Below are 14,077 nucleotides of genomic sequence, written 5' to 3' on the forward strand. Positions count from 1 at the left end.
CAGGTTCCTCCACTCCTTCTCTGTCCCCTTTTCCTGCCCTCCTTCCGGTCACTCCTGTCACTGACATGGTGCTGGAGCACGGAGTATCTGAGCTCCCCCTGCCCAGTCCCCCTCTAGCGGCATCAATGACTTGCCCTGACACTCAGTACCTGGGGGCTCAGAGTGAGATGCTCCTTCAGCTTCTGCCACAGCTGAACTTGCTGCTGCACCCACTACGGCTAGTGGTGCCTGGAGCGCAGCCTGCAACTCAAGGTGGGCTCTGCGTTGTTGCATGGGCACTGCATCTTGCCAGAACACCTGGCCATCCTGCAGCCCTCTGGCCACTCCTGGCTCGCTCCTCTCGGCGCCTCTGAGGAATGGAGGGGGCACGGCACTCCACACTGTCCCTCACTGCTCTAGGTGCCCTCCTGCCCGCCGGCTGTGCACACCGCTGCGGTGTACATGGCACCTCCCTGACCATGGCACCCTGAGCAGTCGCCCAACCCTAAGGCCAGCCCAGTCAAACACAAGTTATTGGGCTCAATATGGGGGTAACTGAGTGAAATGCTATGGCCTGTTATATACAGGAGGTCAGAATAGATGATCTAATGGTCACTTCTGAACTTAAAAAAAATATCTCTGAATCTGTGACCATCTCAGCTGTCATAGTTGTCAACTGCACTGTACACTATGACCACTTGGAATTTCGCTGTGAGCAAGGAGATTGAATTTATGTCCTACTGCTCCAAAAGCCAGGACAGCTAATATGGGAGTGGCTATGCGAATAAGATGATATAATTTTAGCTCTAAGCTTCTCTCTGTGTTAAACCTCGCAGCAGGCGCAATCTGAAATAGCTGTTTCCAGAAATCTACACAGGCTCAGACTGAGCTGCTTGCTCATGCAGCTGGCAAAGGTGCTTTCACTGCAACCAGCCCACTTCACAAATGTTTAAGTATTACAGTAACAGAGCCAAGGACAATTACTGCTAGCTGTCAGCAGTATAGGTGCAGTGGCACACAGCTGAACTGTTTCTATTCCACCCAGCAGAGGGCTGTGATGCTCACACATTGGCCAGTTCACTACCATCCTTTTCTGGTCACAGAGCACAGAAGAATTTAGGAGTTAAACAGGCTTGGGACAGTTCCTTTGCTTTGACTCAGTTTATTTTAGGTTCAGAGAGGTCCATTTTACACTAGCTACTCATGTTGCTTTCCTGGGCCAATGGATCTACTCACATGCTTAAAGTTAGGCACATATTTAAGTACCTTGCTAAATCAGGTCCCTGGTAATATACAGTAAACCATACTATGAAAGAGTAATTCTGCACTGTGTGGGAGCTGTGGCAGTGCAGTGGGGAACCCTTGATCATATCTTTTATTTTGGCAGATGTTTAGCCCCATTTTGGGAGCACGTTTGTCTCTAATGCACCATTCTGGCACACTGCAAGGTCTAAGTTTGTGCTGATTGTGCATTAGCTCCTCTGGGTATAATTCCTTCAGATTTGTCTGTTTCCATTCTAAAAAAGAGAGTGTCATTAACTGCTTGCATGTGCAAAAAAGAAAAAAGAAAAAGTACTGTATTACTCGCCTATGGAAAGTTCAAGGATTGTGGAGTCCACTGTGAAATAGCAAATTGATTAACTGTACGTGACTAGAACAGATTATTTACTCAGTAAAAGACTAGCACAAGGACTTTTATCTTATTTAGAGTCCCGGTCGTTAATCTGTTTGATTTGCCAGTTTGTAAATAGCAGGCTAGTACAATTTTGAAATATTAAATCTGGGCCATGATGGCACCTGATGGAATATAAAGGGCAACAAGTGCTCACACAAATAACAAGGCAATAGCTGAGCACGGTTTTCTTTATCTATTCAGTTTAGATGGGGAATATAAAAAAGGAAACCAAGTGTGGGAGGGAGAAGCTAACCTGACCCGCTCCCCATGAAAGCTTCAGGTTACACCCTGTAAAGTCCTGGTTCTCGTAATCTGTATAGTGCTTTCATCCATAGCTCTCAAAGCAGTTGACAAAGGTAAGTATAATTATCCCCATTTTATAGATGGAAAAACTGAGGCACAGACTGGGGAAGTGACTTGTCTGATGTCACACAGTGTATCAGTGACCAAACTGGGAAAAAGAACCCAGGACTCCTGACTTCCAAGTCTGTGTTCTGTACTCTAGACCAGTGTTTTTCAACCTTTTTGAGACCAGGGACCGGTTTGCTGCCTTCCTAAACTGTGTCAGGGAGATCTCAGTGACTGGCGCCGGTTCACGAACCAGTCATTGAGAAACACTGCTCTAAACCACTGCTTCTCCCATGCTACCTTCTTCCCTGCAATTTAGTAGTACACACAAGACTGAGACTAAGTAATAAGAATTATACTGTGATAAAGTCAGTCCACCAGATCCTCAATATTTTTCTAGAAGTAGGTAACTTACATGTTAATTACACACAAAAACAATATTAAAAGAACATGATTAAGGAATGCTTAAGCTAGGAAATGCCAGAATTAAAGTTACCCATACAAGCTTAATTCGGCCCCCTTATGCATGTGCATTATGATAGTGTCTTTAACTACACGATCACATACTTTTTTCACAAGACTTCTGACTCATTCAGTGCACAGGATGGAGGGTGCTTAATGAGCAGCTATTTAATGTGTGGCCCAATGCCTTATTGACGGCACAATATTCAAACCCTGCTCTGAAGACAGAATTATTAATTTCCTCACAGGCTACCTAATTTTCAACTGCTTTACTTTGCAACCTTAATAATATTCTTTTAACAGAATTCTTTGTGTGTAGTTTCCTAGGCTTTTTAAAAAGGAAAATGAAAGAAACAAATTTCATCCCGTGATATCCTATTGACACCTACATGGGTCACCATCAGGCACAACAAGCACAACGACTTCTGCCCCATCTCCTCCAACGTGTCCCAGGCCTCTGACTTCTCCTCCCCAGCTTCCTGTTCCAGTCCCATTATCACCTAGCTAGTCCTTTTCTCCAGATTTCTCATTCCAGTCCCAGTGTCCTTGCCCAGAAAGTCCTAGTCTCACCTCTCTGGACTTCCAGTCCTAGTCTCCTCCCAACTCCAAGTCCCAGTCTCCTTGCCCAGACAGTCTCCATTCCCCCTCCTGATTCCTCATGTGTTCTACCTCTCCCCCTGCATCTTGGCCTCCAATGCCCCCATCCCATCAACATTCCCCATTCCCACTGGCTCCCAGTCCAAACCTCCTTCCCTGAACTCCTTATCCAATGTCACTCCAATGAACTCCTTACCCCAGTTCAGCTCCTGGTTCCAGTCTCTGTGTGCAGCTAGTGCCGGTTCTGACCCCTCACCCTGACTCCTCCTCAGATCTGACTCCCCTTCCTCCTCACTTCCTTCCTTCTGCTCCACCGGGCCAACCCTGGAGTTAAATAGGAGGCTTGGCCAATCAGAGGGCTGCAGAGTACCATCACTGTGGGTTTTTTGGGCAGCACTTCCTATGGCACCTAGTCTCCATAGTGCTCCCTGGGTGCGCATCTATCTGGCCTCCTTATAGCACTGTGGGACCATCAGTTATTTTAGGCTCAACGAGACCTGGGTTCTAGTCCACAGCTTGCTGTTGAAGCCTGCTTGTTTCTAATCTGAAGTCTGATCCATACACTGCTGGAGGGTAGCCCTGACAGAGGCCTGTTCCCAGGGCTATCATGTGTCAGACCTTCCAGGCCTTGCCTTCGAACAGCAGGCAAAGAAAACCTAGCTTGGAGGCCTTATCCTAGGCTTTTATTCAGGCAGATCATTCAAAATGGTTGATCCACCCAACCCAGGCTTGGCTATCCCCAGTATAAGCACTGGGCATGAAGATGGGCTGCTGCTGCATCTCTCCACCTGCCTTGCCCTCTCTATTTCTGCTCTCGGAGCTCAGGGAAACACTTAGGTCACCAAAATTATTCATTTCTGCCCACCAAAGAGTCTTCGTACCTATGGCACCTGCCCCTTAAACCCTGCCAGCCAAATTGACCATTTGGAATCCCACCACTCCCACAAGTGTCATTATTGCAGTGCTGGAATACACCAAACTTCTATGGTGACAGGAGCATGCCAGGTGTACCACAACTCAGAGACTAGCACTATGGGTGCTCCACCAGCTAGGCCTTGTAGGTGCTAGCCCTGGTGGGTCCCAGTAACCACTCCGATACATGGATGGGGGAAAGCGTATTTTATTAGGGCTGGTATGAACGGGAAAGGTGCAGATACCCTAAGTCCAGAGGCTTAAACAGTTACAGTTCAAAATGAACAATGGTTTTTGTTTGGGTCTCTGAGCCATCCAATCGATAGTCAGGGCTCTTCAAGGCTAGTGTCTGGAGTGCCCTCTCCAGCTCAGGCTTTGTTCAGGCAAATAAGGACTTGTAGGGTTCCCGGCCAGGCTCAGTTAGTGTCTCTCACTGGGTCCCCTCTGCACTGGTTTCCTGCCCAGCACTGCTACTCCCCATAAGTCCCACACAGACCTGCACTCAGCTTTGACATCCTGCACTCACAGCCTGTTCCATAACATGGCTCTGTATACGGCAACGGGAGAATCCCCTCTGTATACAGCTTCTCTCCAGCTTCTGCTACCCATGTGGATGCCACTTGTCAGATAGAGCCCGGCCACTTCCTGGTTCGGGATCTTTCCCCTTCCTGGCCAGGGAAAAGGGAAATACAGTGGGGAGGCGCTGATGGGAGTCATAACCCCTGCTTAGCAGATCCATCACAGGAAAATGGGGAAGGAAGATCGAATAATTAATAATTCACTTACTACAAAAAGGTAGATATCTTATGCAAACCTCCCTTCGGAAGGTCTGCTGTGGGTAGAAGAGTATATGTCATCACAAATGTGTAGCCCCCGTCCATGGATTGTAATTAAAGTGGAATTCAGCCCTCTTAACCAAATGAGTTTGACATTCCTTGTATATTCATAAATGTATTAAACAAGCTTATTGTCCCACTGACAGTTAGTTTGGAAAAGTCATAGTAAAACAGGGAGGTAGCAGAAGATAGAAGAAAATCAAATCTAATCCCAGTCTTCAAAAAAAAGGGAAAGGAAGGTGATCCTGTCAGACTTACAGGATGGTCATTAACTTCCACACCCAATGAAATAATGAAACATATACTACAAGAAAAATATATGTTCAACATATATATTCTCTAGACTCCAGAGGATAATGGAAAAATTAAATTAAGGGGAAAGTTGCCTGAATGTGGATGGAGAATCACTGAAGGATTGGACCATAATTATAAAACTCCTATTTGAGGTTGTTAAGTATTATTTTTCTCATTTTGCATGTGTGTAAACTGGGGCACAGATATGCATACATGACTTGCTTGAGGCCACATAAGATTAAATCTCAGGAAAAACTTCCTAACTATAAAAACAGTCGGGCAATGGAACAGACTGCCTCGAGAGGTTATGGAAGCTTCTTCACTGGAGATTTTCAAAAGGAGGCTGGATGGCCATGTCATGGATGGTTTAGACACAACAAACCCTGCATCTTGGAAGGAGGTTAGACTAGATGTCCCTTGCTGTCCTTTCTAACCCTGGGGTTCTATGATTCTAACAGACAACAGCCATAGTTGGCTGTCAGCCCCACGCTGCAGCTACTAGGCCCCATTCTCTCCCTAATAAAATTAATACGTTTGAAACATCGTCACCCAGTAGTAATTTCTGTATTATTCCTAATGACCAGGTGAATGTCTTCTCATGGGTCCAATTCCTGTAGTAATAGTTATACTTTTTACCCAGTCCTTAACCAGGCAAAGCTTCTACTGACTTCGCTGGGAGTTTTGTCTGAGTAAAGACTGAGTACATCAGAACTTGGCTCAATATTTCATAGCAGAAGAGGCAGTAAACATTAGTCATTCTGGCAAACTGATTTGTATTCCATATGGCATTTTCAATGGCTTCTGGAAGACTCACAGGTGAAATAATAATCACAGACAAGGTATCTTTTTTTAAAAAATGTGTTTTTTCTCTCTATGCATCATTTCAAGAGATTTTAATTAAGTCCATGCCTGATTATGCTGGATATGACTTTGGCAGCCAAATTATAGTTTGTAGAGTTTTGTCGCAGTGCATGATTGTTCTCAGGGCAGTAACATTTCTACATCTATTCAGTACTGTGTGCTGCTAAAATATGTGACAGAGATGTGTTTAATTCCACATGTATAGTCAGGTGATGAGAGTCCCATTTTCTTTTTCTTAATAATATATTTGTGGAGGAACTTGACTTGGCTTGAGCCAGTGCCATTAATCCCTTATTTTCCTGAGTACAAAATACGTACAGCTCTCCCAGGGCACCTCAACCCAAACTAGAGCTAGGAATTAGTCTAAGAGTTGACATAGAGCCAGTCTCATGAGATCTCAGGCCTAAAATGGTGGAAATCTCAGGAGAGCTGCTGTTCTTAGGAGATTCCATCATCGGGGGGGGGGGCATCTGAACTGAGTCTAGAAAAATAATCCTCCTCTGGTTTTGGATTCAATCCAGAGCCAAGGACACTGGTGGATTTGGTCCTGGAGATTGAATCTGAGTCCCCTTAACATTTAGAGGGTGGGGAAGAAGATAAATCTGAGGTTAATTTCAGGTTTCAGTCCAATCCCCAGGTGTCATAAATATAAAGGGAAGGGTAACAACCATCCTGTATACAGTGCTATAAAATCCTTCCTGGCCAGAGGCACAAAATCCTTTTACCTGTAAAGGGTTAAGAAGCTCAGGTAACCTGGCTGGCACCTGACCAAAAGGACCAATAAGGGGACAAGATACTTTCAAATCTGGAGGCGGGGGGAGGAAGGTTTTGGTCTGTCTATTCTGTGTGATTGCTGGACACATATCAAGTAAGCAAGCAATCCAACTCCATTAGAATCAGTAAGTACTAGCAAGGGAATGCGTTAGCTTATTTTTGTTTTGGCTTGTGATTTTCTCTGTGCTGAGAGGAAGGTGTATTCCTGGTTTTCTTTTTGTAACATTAAAGTTTGGCCCAGAAGAAAATCCTCTGTGTTTTTGAATCTTTTGTTATCCTGTAAAGTTATTTTCCATCCTGATTTTTACAGAGGTGATTTTTAACTTTTTTTTAAAAATAAAATCCTTCTTTTGAACCTGACTGATTTCTCTATTGTCCTAAGATCCAGGGGTTTGGGTCTGTGATCACTTTGTAGCCAATTGGTTAGGATATTATTCTCAAGCCTCTCCGGGAAAGGGGGTGTAAGGGCTTGGGGGGATATTTTGGGGGAATAGGAACTCCAAATGGTCCTTTCCCTGATTCTTTGTTAAATCACTTGGTGGTGGCAAAGAATTTGTGCCTTGGGGAAGTTTTAACCTAAGCTGGTAGAAATAAGCTTAGGGGGGTCTTTCATGTGGGTCCCCACATCTGTACCCTAGAGTTCAGAGTGGGGAAGGAACCCTGACACCAGGCCTCACTTGTAAGGCCACAGCTTGCTGAAGTGAGATTTCTTTGTGGAGATTTTGTAAACACAAATGGGAAGGAGAATAAGATCCATTTATTATACTCACTGGTAATCATCAGGATGTGACTTGGTTTGTGCAGTCAAAAAGCCTGTTCCTATCTCACTGTACCACCAAACCAGCACCAGGGGCTGATCCTCATTTTACTCACATCAGTGTAAATCAGGAGTAACTCTGCTGAAGTCAGTGGAGAGACCCCCATGAAAAACTGGTGTGAGAGGAGCATGAGGTCCCATGACTTACATTTTTGTAGGATCAAGCACAGTGGGGGCCTGATCTGAGCTGTGGCCTTTAGATGCAATTGTAATACAACTAATAATAATAGCTTGCAAAGTGCTACTAGATCACAATCCTGCACACAGGGAAGAGTCTTTTGTACCTCTTCTGCACTCATTTTGCATAAGTGAAAATGAAGGGGCAGACAGTGAAGATTCAAGCCCCAAGTCTTTCAAGCCAGCACACAGCTATGCTGAGCATACCCAGAGCTTTCTCTCTTGTCTGTGTAATTCAGCTCATGGCACATCCCTATCTGCTGAAACAATTCAATATTAATGTGATAAATTAGTGCTATTAAATATTTAACTGTAGGGGAAAAAAGCTGTTTAAAAACATAAAATATCTACTGTATAAATCTAAATGGTAGAGAATGGCAATGTTACATTAACAGCGATGATCCGGTGCTTTAATATCTTATTTTAGGCTATTTCCCCTTTGGAGAACATGCAGCACAATTGCCACATCAATTTATGAACACATTCCCATGACCACATTTGTTTGCTCTCTATTGTTTTCTTTGACTTTTATGGCACCTTGGGTGTGTCATTGCTAGAGAATAAGTGATTTTTAATCTTCTAGCTGTGGAATTCTACCACTTTTTTCCATTCAGCGCTCATCTCTTTGTGTTTTATTTTTGGCCCACAGAATTTTAGAATGTTATGAAATGTATGCCACACACACAGCTGCAAAACTGATGGTGAGTCCGACTAACATCATGGCCACAGTTATTAAGAATTAACTTAAAATTATCTAGTGCCTGTCACCTCCAAAGGATTACAAGATGCTTTGCAAACTTATATATACAACATCTGAAATGCAGCCAGCTCTGGAGCAGAGGATGAGAGCCAGTTAGCACATAAAAGAATACTTGCCAGTGTGCAGATTGTGCAGAAACTTTGCTCTCAGTAACTTCCTTATGGAAATGATCATAATAATATTAATTGATAATAATTTACACTTTTGGGGCTTTCATCAGAATCCCATTTAAGACAGTGGAATGACTCCCATCAACTTCAGTAGGCATTGTACGAAGCTCACATAAATTAAAACGTAAAAGAACTTTAAAAGAAGAAATATTATTGAGGAGAATTCATAGATTATGAAGCCAGAAGGGCTCATTGTGATCATCTAGTCTAACTTCCTGTATAACACAAGCCATTGAATTTCTTTGAATTAATTCCTGTTTGAACTAGAGCAGCTCCTTTCGGAAAAACATCCAGCCTTGATTTTAAAATGTCCAGCAATGGAGAATCCACCACAACCCTGGGTAAGTTATCCAGTGGTTAATTACCCTCATGATTAAAAATTTAGTTTGAATTTGTCTAGCTTCAACTTCCAGCCACTGGATCTTGTTATACTTTTGTCTGCTAGATTGAAGACTTTTCCGTTATCAAATTTTTGTTCCCCATGTAGAGAGTACTTAAATAGTTTGATCAAGTAACCCCTGAACCTTTTTTTTGTTAAGCTAAACATATAGAGCTCCTTACGTTTTTAACCTAAAGGCCTTTTCTAATCTTTTAATAATTCTTGTGGCTCTTCTCTGAACCCTCTCCAAAGTATCAACATCCTTCTTGAGTTGTGGACATTAGAAGAGGACATAGCATTCCAGTAGCAGTCACACCAGTGTCAAAAACAGAGGTAATATGATCTCCCTGCTCCTACTGATTTAGTTGGGGTTGGTCCTGCTTTGAGCAAGGGGGTTGGACTAGATGACCTCCTGAGATCTCTTCCAACCCTAATCTTCTATGATTCTATGATAGTCAATACTTTCCTGTTTATACATCCAAGCATGGCTTTAGCCCTTTCAGTCAAAGTATCACACTGAGACCTCAGGTTCAGCTGAGCCCCACAAATTTTTGTCAGTCACTCCTTCCCAAGATGGAGTCCCCCATCCCGTAAGTATGACCTACAGTCTATATTCCTAGATGCATGACTTTACATTTGGCCATATTAAAGCACATACTGTCTGCTTGTGTAACACCAAGAGGCACCGGTCATCGGGGAGTGGGATCGAATCTGGGACCTCTGGAGCTTGGTGCATGAGCCTTTACTACATGAGCTAAAAGCCACATGGCCCTTAGCTAAAGCTGTAACAGACTCATTTATCTCTAAGTGGTCTCAGTGCCACTAGAGGGGACAGAACACCACATCCAGGAGGTGTGCGAGTTACACTTGCTACCAGTTTACCAAGCAATCCAGATCACTCTGTATCAGTGACCTGTCCTCTTCATTATATTCCACTCCCCCAATTTTTGTGTCACCTGCAAATTTTATTAGTGATAATTTTATGTTTTTTTCTGATTGTTGATAAAAATGTTAAATAGCATCAGGCCAAGACTCAATCCTAGAAACATACCCACTGGAGGGTTATTCTCTATTTGCAATTACATTTTGAGACCAGTCAGTTAACAAATTTTTAATCCATTTAATATGTGCCACATTCTTTTGTATTGCTCTAGTTTCTGCTCATTGTAATATAGGTAGATTGCTGCCTATGGTTAAGATTACACCAGTATTGCTACTTTAAACAGTTATGATCAGCGGCTTATAACTGTCAACATTTTTACTTTTTTGGAGTGAAATTGTCCCTAAAGTTCATTTTCAGCCCAGGAAAAATATTTGAGATTTTTGGGTTTGGGGAAAAAAAGATTCATATTGTATCTAGATGGAGATAGATGATCTAGATGGAACCACCACTGAAATGCAGCCAGCTCAGAGATCAAATACAGCAGCTGGTTAATTACGCATATCAGCACCACTGAATAACAGCGGAGGGCAGGAAGTGGAGATGAATAGGGCAGCTAACCAACTGCAGGAGGAATTTTAGATAGAGATTATATAAATTGGAATTTGGCCAGGTCACCAATGTTAACATCCTTACTGCTGTGAAAATGCTGTGGGATCTTTAATGGCTATAAGTGGCGAGGAGCTTGTCTTTCACATCTCATCTGATAGAAGGAGAGTGGGGAATTAGTTTACTCTAACACTGGGCTCCAGTACTGCCAAAGTCACACAGGATATTTCTTTTAATCCAGATGCTGACTGCTCGCAGGAAGCTGAGAAACACCAGTTTTAATTAAAAGCTTTATTTTCAAATACAATTCAGAGATTATAAGAGTGAAAAGGGCCTCTCCACTGGGAACCCTCAGCATACTGCCCTGTGCAAAATGAGCATAATGGAAAGACAAGGCGTAGTGTCCTTTTGCATCAGCTAGGGCTAACCATGATGCTGGCATATAAATCAGCCTCTAAAGCCCCTACACAGTGCTTGGAGGGCTGTGAGCTTCCAGGAGTTGCCATTGCCACTGCTGATAGGGGAAGAGGAGCCAAAGTGAGGCTCAAGGACTTCCTTTCCCCACTATGGTTGACTTATGGGGAAGAAATGGAGACAGAGAAGGAGGAGGGGATGAGACTCCTGGGAAGGAAAGGACCAAAGGGCAAACAAACACTTGCTCATCCTCCTGTGATGGAACTGCTAAGCAGAGGATTACAACTCCCATCAGCCCCCTCCCCACTGCATTTCCCCTTACCTTGCCAGGTAAGTATTCTTGCCAGCAAGTTAAATTATGGGCTGGATGAATGGACTATAAGATGGATAGAAAGCTGACTAGATCATCGAGTTCAAAGGGTAGTGATCAATGTCTCCATGTCTAATTGGCAGCCGATATCAAGCGGAGTGCCCCAAGGGTCAGTCATTGGGCCAGTTTTGTTCAATATCTTCATTAACGATCTGGAGGATGGCGTGGTTTGCAGATGACACTAAACTGGGAGGAGTGGTAGATATGCTGGAGGGTAGGGATAGGATACAGAGGGACCTAGACAAATTAGAGGATTGGGCCAAAAGAAATCTGATGAGGTTCAGCAAGGACAAGTGCAGAGTCCTGCACTTAGGACGGAAGAATCCCATTCACTGCTACAAACTAGAGACCAAATGGCTCGGCAGCAGTTCTGCAGAAAAAGACCTAGGGGTTACAGTGGACAAGAAGCTGTATATGAGTCAACAGCATGCCCTTGTTGCCAAGAAGACTAATGGCATTTTGGGCTGTATAAGTAGGGGCATTGCCAGCAGATTGAGGGACGTGATCATTCCCTTCTATTCAGCATTGGTGGGGCCTCATCTGGAGTAACGTGTCCAGTTTTTTGCCCCACACTACAAGAAGGATGTGGAGAAATTGGAAAGAGTCCAGCGAAGAACAACAAAAATGATTTGGGGGCTGGAGCACATGATTTATGAGGAGAGGCTGAGGGAACTGGGATTATTTAGTCTGCAGAAGAGAAGAATGAGGGGGGATTTGATAGCAGCCTTCAGCTACCTGAAGGGGGGTTCCAAAGAGGATGGATCTAGATTTTTCTCAGTGATGCCAGATGACAGAACAAGGAGTAATGGTCTCAAGTTGCAGTGGGGGAGGTTTAGGTTGGATATTAGGAAAAACTTTTTCACTAGGAGGGTGGTGAAGAACTGGAATGGGTTACCTAGGGAGGTGGTGGAATCTGCTTCCTTAGGGGTTTTTAAGGTCAGGCTTGACAAAGCCCTGGCTGGGATTTAGTTGGGATTGGTCCTGCTTTGAGCAGGGGGTTGGACTAGATGACCTCCTGAGGTCCCTTCCAAACCTGATATTCTATGATTCTATGAACTAGGAAGTGGCCAGGATAATCAGCTGCATGGAGAGCCAGGAGCTGCACGAGGGAGAAACCTGCAGGAACTGTGCACAGAGCCTCATGAGGAATGCTACAGCTGGGTGCAGGTTGGTGTGCAGCTTATGGGGGAGCAGCAGTAGCTAAGCAAAGAGCTAGTACAGAGGGGCCTCAGTGAGAGACACACCACTAACCGATCCTGGCCTGGAAACCTGCAAGCTCTTATTTGCTAGAATAGAGACTGGACTGGCGAGGCCACCCCAGGTACTAGGTCCAAAGAGTCTGAATGCTCAACTAGACTGCCCCAAGGGCCCAAACAAGAACCACTATGGCTTACCTTGAACTGTAACTGTTTGTGATCTGTACCTAAGGTATCTGCAACCTTTCCCTTTCCTGCCACCTCCAGTGAAGCATACTTTCCCTTAGCTATGTGGCTGAGTGGTTATTGGGACCCACCAGGGCCTGTGGCTACAAGGCATAGCTGTTGAAGCACTTGCAGTGCTTGCCTCTGAGTCATGGTACTCCTGGCACGCAACTGGCATCCTTGGGGTTTGAGGTACTCCGCAATGAGTCCCAATAATGATGCTCCACTTCCTCATTTGTTTTTTGAGATTCACCTTCTACAGTAACATTTTCACATCATTTGCAGTGACATTAACCAAGTACACAGCATTTAGGTTCCATTTACTCTGCACTCTGTATAGTTCTGAGTAATGACCTAGCTCTTACTGGTGCAATGCTGTCGCTCTCAGTGGAGCTACACCTGCCTATCCCAGGTATGATGTGACCCCACTGCCGAAAGCTAACTGGCTTTAAACAAACAGCATAGGCTTTCGTCTGGCTGTAGACAAACCCATCCATTCTTCATGGATACCAAACGGGCCTGTCAGACTCTTCCCTGGTTGCCTTCTGCTCTCATGATAGGGCCTTTACTTCCCAGATAGCTTCATTACCCCTCACCTCTGCAGTGCAACAGAGTTAACGAGGGAGTTAGTTCTCTGCCTTTCTAGGGCTAATATGGGATTTCTCTATGCTTTCACTCACAAATATATATCCTGTGTGGTACTGCTGCTGAGATGGGGCCTATGCCTTCAGTAACACCTGTGTCCCTCCCGTAGCACTGGTACAGGGGTTTGCTTAAAGCTGCTTGTATCTTGGCCAACACACCAGGGACTGAGCAATGGATATCCAAAGCTAAAAGCATGAGTTGCTACAGCTTGTACTAAAGAATCAAGGCTCCTTGGCTGCGTCTGTAACACACTCCATAACCTCTGCAGATCAGGCACTGAGAGGGACCTGTAACACACCAGGGTGTTACATTGGCAGTTAGTTAAACATGTCCATGTCCTGTTTCTGACTCCGTGTGTGTGTGTGTCAGATTCTGACCTTAGTTATAATAGTGGGAATCTGGAGTAACTCTGTCAATGGAAAGGAGGACTTGTGGCACCTTAGAGACTAACAAATTTATTTGAGCATAAGCTTTTGTAAGCTACAGCTCACTTAAGCTTATGCTCCAATAAATTTGTTAGTCTCTAAGGTGCCACAAGTCCTCCTTTTCTTTTTGCGAATACAGACTAACACGGCTGCTGCTCTGAAATCTGTCAATGGAGATTCTTATGATTCTACTCTGGTGTGACTGAGAGCAGAATCAGGCCCCTGCTTTACAACATTACACAATTTTCCTACTCTTCCCCTCTGCCACACCT

This window comes from Dermochelys coriacea, chromosome 1 (genome assembly GCF_009764565.3).
Source record: "Dermochelys coriacea isolate rDerCor1 chromosome 1, rDerCor1.pri.v4, whole genome shotgun sequence".
NCBI lineage: Eukaryota > Metazoa > Chordata > Testudines > Dermochelyidae > Dermochelys > Dermochelys coriacea.